This window comes from Dromiciops gliroides, chromosome 1 (assembly GCF_019393635.1).
Source record: "Dromiciops gliroides isolate mDroGli1 chromosome 1, mDroGli1.pri, whole genome shotgun sequence".
NCBI lineage: Eukaryota > Metazoa > Chordata > Mammalia > Microbiotheria > Microbiotheriidae > Dromiciops > Dromiciops gliroides.
Genome location: NC_057861.1, coordinates 339,838,779 through 339,845,037, shown reverse-complemented (window position 1 = coordinate 339,845,037; position 6,259 = coordinate 339,838,779). Strand labels below are relative to the sequence as shown.

General features: G+C 39.9%; 1 pseudogene; it reads right to left on the bottom strand.

Moving 5' to 3' along the window:
* Positions 1 to 848: 848 nt before the first annotated feature.
* LOC122737201 lies at positions 849 to 1,649 on the bottom strand (annotated as a pseudogene).
* Between the last annotated feature and the right edge of the window lie 4,610 nt (positions 1,650 to 6,259).

The window sequence follows — 6,259 nt, the reverse complement described above, 5'->3', positions numbered from 1 at the left end:
ATCTCTATGCATCTTGTCTTCAAGATCAGTATTTTTTGTTTATTTAGAGATCATATTTTCTTTTAATATTATTGGTTTTTGCATCTCTTCTTTCATATCACCTTTTACTTCTGTGTATTTGCATTCTCAATTAGTTGTTTTCTATTTTATTTCTTTTGTGAAGTTTGCTACCGTCAATTCTAATCTTTCTATTCTGCTGATTTTTCTGCTTTGCAGGCCATAAATTTTGCTTTCAGAATTCTTATTTCTCTCTAACTATTCAGGAAAATCCTACTGCAGTTTCAAACTGTTTTGGAAATCTACAGAGTACTGTCCTTCATCAGATGTTGATTTATTTTCCTTTGTCTTGAAAGTTTTATTCATAGGTATCTGGACTCATTCAGATGATCTGGAACCCATTTATCTTTTTATTATTAATATCTTTCCTGTTGGTTTATTTCCTTGTGCTTGAAGTTTTTTGTTTGTTTTTTGTTTTTATAAATGATAGCAATTATTTATTAATAATGATAATGGTGACCTAGTGGCCCAGATGAGCACTAGGGAGAGAGCACTGACAACAAGGCATGAGGGCAGTGGATGGAGCTGAACTTGGACACAGGCAGAGTTGGGGTCAAATCCTGCTTGAGACATTGATTGGGTGACTTATCCCCTCTGGACTTTAGTCTCCTCATATGTAAAATGCTCTGAATCTATGATCTCTTCCTGTTCTGCAGGGTGGGGGTTGGGGGGAATTCTCCATCAGCTTTAAGATGAGACTTATGGACTTCTGTTGCAATTTAATGCTTCTTTAGTTGGATACAAGATCCTGAGGACAGTTCATCCTTGGGAAAAGAACCCCAGCTTGCCATTTACTGTAGAGTCAATTCATATAGCTCTGTGTATCAGCTGTTGTCCAAATCTTTGAAGTCATCCTGTCCCAGTGCCTCATCACCTTCATCCCCAGACAACAATTCTTCCAAGGGTTTCTCTGCCTCAGATGCCATGTCCTCCTGAGTGGCTTCACTTTTCTTGTCTTCGTTCTTCTTGCCATCTGTGCCAGGACTCTGCTCCTTAGACATCTGGTCCAGTAGCCCCAACAGGACCTCAATATTGTACTTGATCAGGACAATTTCTGTCTTGATGGTCCACAGCTCAGTACATTTCAACTTTAACTTAGATGAACTGTGGTGGAACCAGTGAAGAGTCTGATGGGCTTTGATGCAACAGATGACGGGGATGGTGACCCGTGGCTGCTTCACAGGAACCACCCTGGGGACTGGAGAGAGCCAGCCCCGGGGTTCGAAAACCTGTCATACAGGTCTTCCCTGTAAGAATCATAGTCAAAGTTGTAGCCCCCATAGGAGGCAGAAGCTGCTCTCTTGTGTCCTTTTGGTCTATTGGGCCATGTCGATGTCCAGAGTCTGCCCCGCCAGCACCCACCTGTTCTAACCCAGCACTGCTGCATGAGTATGGTGCTCCCTGGCATACTGGATGAAGACATAGCTCTTGTGCACAGAGCATTTGGCTACATGGCCTTACTTGGAGAAGATGGTCTCCACCTCTGCCTTCTTCACTATGGCTATGTTTAAGTTCCCAATGAAGACCAGAGAGTTGAGGGACTTGGAGTCATTCTTGTTGGTGATATTGCTTGTATGCACTTTCAGAGACATGGTGACGACCCAGTGAGGAAAGGTCAGAAGCAAAAGAAGTTCCAAAAAACAATGAGACACGGAGGCGGGGAGGAGTGAGGGCCAGGTGGAGGAAGGGACCAAGAGGTGGGAGTGCCTGCTAGTTTCAGAGGAGCTGAAGAAAAATCCCAGGGGTGGGGGCAATTGTGGGAACTACTGCAGGGGTGGGGGCCAGAGAAGATGTGGCCGCCATGTCATTGTCATTGCCATAGTCCTAGTCATGTGGGGAGCCTGGATGCACTGACTATGATTAAATTTTTTTTAACTGAGTTCTCTTCCTTATGAGATCTTTGGTAATTTTAGTCTTTTTTCTTTATATGCCACTATTGCTCATTTTCTGACTCCTTCCCCTTTGATTATAGTTTTCTCCAGGGTAGGATCTCAAAGCTGGCTCTGTTTCTTCTCACACTGAGAAATTCACATTTCAACAGCCTCAGTCTCTTCCCTAAGTGACCTTTGTGGGCAAAGAACTGACAGCAGCTAGATTTGAGTCCTCTTTTTTCAGATCTGGGAGAACTATACATATATGTGCTGGCATTCTACTCCAATGTCCTCTGTTCCTCAGTTCTCAAGCTGTTGCAATATTGTAGAATATTGGATATTGCCATCCCAGCCACAGCAAGTTTCTGGATTTTGGCTTTCTGAAGTATATGGGGCAGGTGGACAGAGTTGAATTCTGTTATAAGCCCTTAAGCTAAAGTACACAGCCTTAGCATGGTGGCTGGTGGGGGGAGGTGATCCTAATCAATATAGTTAGGGATTGGCGGGGTTAGTCTTTTTTGGTGTTAGTTCATTGGATTGTTATCTCATTAGGTTTTTTTGGTCTCTTAGACCATGGAGGAAGCTGAAATTGCATTCTCTCTTGCGTATAATTCCTTTTTTGGAGAGATTTGAGAGGTTATCAGGATTAGGGAAAGAGTTTTGTCCTCTATTTAGTTGGTCACATAACTCAGAAGTCTGTTACAGATCTTAAGATGGGGTATTGGGCATATCCCTTTTTCTTATTTCTTTCAATAAACTGGTGAATGTGGATGGTTCAGGGATTTACCCCCTCTCACACCCACAGAATATTAGAGGTGAAGTAGAAATAGTCTTAGGACATGGCTAGAAGCTGATGCTTCTATATAGGGGTGTATAATCTATTTCCTTTCATTTTTGCCATTTTCAATAAACTATGTGACAATCATACATTAAGCATCTGTGTCATGTGGATATGAGGGGAGTCATTACCTGACAGAAAAGAGCCTAGATAGATTGGGGGTGGGGTGTATCATGAGCTGAATACAGACCATATTTTCCATATTTTAATATTTCCAGTAATATATTATTTCATAACCTAGTATAATTCTGTTCCAATCCAGCTCTGCTGCTTGAAGCCCCAGGCAAGGCAGTGGAGAGAAACAATCTAGGCATTTGCAGACTGAATATTCCCTGGTGGCCAGTCAGGGATATTTCAGCCTTTTAGGAAGGCTTTCCCATATGTACACCAGAGAGGCTTTGATGGGATAACTGGACTACTGGTTCAAGCAGAATGCCACAAGAATGAGGCAACTCAGCTATTGCACTATGTCACTGGATGATTAATACACTGACCTGCTGCCATTCTGTAGGCTTAAGGAAGACAGCACACAATCCCCATGACCTAAGGTCAACAAGAAAGGAGTTGCAAGGGTTGCAGGTGTCATAGCAAGGGATTTCAAGTAGTGGGAAGTTTCTACAAGTGTTTTCTCGAATTATACAGATAGTTGTACATGCATAGACATGATCATAACAAACTGGTTAATATTTCACTGTGTGGTAGATGAAGCAAAGCAAATTAATCAAATAAGCTTTCCAGGGTCAAAACATTAGTACCAGTGATAAAAAGGGAACTCACCGCTCTATAGCAGTAAGAAGAGCACTTAATTCATACCTGCATTGGTCTTATTCAGACTTGCATAATATTTTTGATTCTAATCAAATTCAGAATTTCTTTTATAAAATTTGACATGAATATGAGTGATTGAATTATGCTATAAACTGGATAATTTCTAAATAGTGATGAAGTGCTATAGATAATAAATATTTGCTTTACATATTTATTTATATAGTAATAGTGTCCCAACAGAGAGCTTGTACTTCTTTTCTGTATCCCAAGCTATTATGTGACTCATGCTATGGGGTTCTTTTCCTTCTCATTAACTAAATTACTCCTTGAAAGGAAGTTAGGTGAATTAACCCTTTTAGGACAAAGTCACTGATGCTAAATGCCAAATTAAATTGATTTCTTTTTCTTTTTCTTTTTTTTTTTTTTGGTCCTCCTTTACTTTTATTCAGGAGTTGACAAAACTATTCTCCTTCTCTCCGAGCACCTACCTCCTAATTTTTAATGCTGTTTTCTTCCTTGGCTTTTAGGACACCATTTTCACCTGGTTCACTTCCTACATATTTGACTACTCTCTAGGATCAAGTGTTTCAATCTTAGCAATCACCTTTGAGATAAATGAGGCCCAAAGATTCAAAGTGTTTGCCTGAGTTCACACAAGTACAAGTGGCAAAGTCAGGATTTGAATTCAAGTTCTCTAATTCCAAATCCAAGAGCTCTTTGAATTGCACCATCCTCTTCATCCCCTGGCCGCAGTGTCACTTAACCTTTTTGGAACTTTATTTCCTCATCTGTAAAATGGGTGAGTGGGGGCACAGCTTGGACTAGAAGACCTCTAAGATCTCTTTTAGCCCTAAATCCATGTGCCTGTAACTTACTAAAAGTCACACAGTTAGAAAATGGAGTCAGGAGTTGAATCAGTGTCTTTAGTTTATATTAATACTATACTATGCTATTTCTAATGGGAATAATTTTCTAGTTTATCTTCTTTTTAAAATTTCTATAATTTTAGATTCTCAGGGTAGGAGGTCACCTCTAGTCACTTTAACACCATGAATTCCTTTTCCCCCCAGACAATAAATGGAATTATTTTCCAACATTTCTTTTTTTTTTGTCACTTCTCACTTTTGAAGTAAATGTAATATATTAGCTGAATTCTGGGTTAAGAGGGAATCTATGATCCTAGAAATTTTACTTCTTAAACAACCCTTTTCTGTTATTACACTCTATCTATCCATGTGGCTAGCCATCAATTAGAGGAGAGTTAGAGTACCATGTCAAATCATCCAGCCCACATATTTGACCCATCCTAAATTGTAGACCAGACATCTACCAATCCCAATCATGGATATTTAAAGACAAACCACAATCATGATCATATTCGAAAGGGCTAAAATAGTGTTATTTCTTTTTTTCTTTCTTCCCTTTTTTTTGTTAGGACAATGAGGGTTAAGTGACTTGCCCAGGGTCACACAGGTAGTACATGTCAAGGGTCTGAAGCTGGATTTTAATTCAGGTCCTCCTGAATCCAGGGCCAGTGCTTTATCCACTGTGTCACTTAGCTGCCCCTAATAGTGTTATTTTTACAACCATAAGATGATATCTATAGAAGCATTTGTTTGGTAACACATGAATTATAGAAGTTAAAGTTGGAAGGGATTTTAGAGAAGTCTTCTAGCAAAAGATAATTCCAAACTTTCAAACATGAGTGACTCAAAGAATGGTAGTGCCCTTTAGACAAATAGGAAAAACATTAGGGGCAAGGATTCCAGTCTTCCTACAACTTACTTATCCACATGTACTCTATAACTTAGTGACACTCCTGTCCTTGCTGGTCCTCACACAAGATACTTCATCTTCCTACTCTGGGCATTTTCACGGGCTGTCCCTGATGCCTGGCATTTTCTCTCTATTCATCTCTGCCTCCTGGCTTTCCTAGCTTCCTGTAAATCCTAGCTAAAATTCCCACATTCTAAAGGAATCCCTTCCTGAACTCCCTTAATGCTGGTTTCTTCCCTTTTATTAATCTGTTGATTTTCTCCAATTTATGCTTTGTACATAGTTGTTTTTATGCTGTTTCTCACATCAGATTGTGGGCTTCTTATGAGCAGGGACTACTTTGTCTTTCTTTGTATCGTAGCAGCCACACTCTGGTAAACCATTTCAGTAGATAGGCTAAACCAGGATGAGGGTAATCCATGGGGAATGTCTACCTAAGCAGGTTGGGCAGATAAGAGCAATTTGTTCCAATGCCCATGAAGGTAGCTAAAGCAGACACTGTGGAGCACTTAGAGCTTGGTTAGACATGGAAGATGTCAAGGTTATTCACTGTATCCCAGTCAATTGCCAGTCATCTTGACTTTTGTCTTGCTATTGGACTCGACTCTGGAGGAGAGAGAGAAGCTGTAGATTTTGCACACCTTCCTCACTTAAATCCAATTCATGCACAAGTCAAGACATCACCCATAATCCACTATTTTACTATTTATGACCATTTTACTATCTCTATCCCAAATATTTAAATGGATTATGAGCTCATATTGGATTGATCAGCCAAAGTTGAACACCTTGTACCTGGGCCCCAACATCATGATATCCTTAATCCTCTGCAAGTATGAAGGATGAACAACAACAATCTTCAATGCTTAGTACAGAGCCTAGTACATTATGGGCACTTAATAAATGTTTATTGATTAACTAAAGAAAATAAGTTCTGCTTTGGACAAGT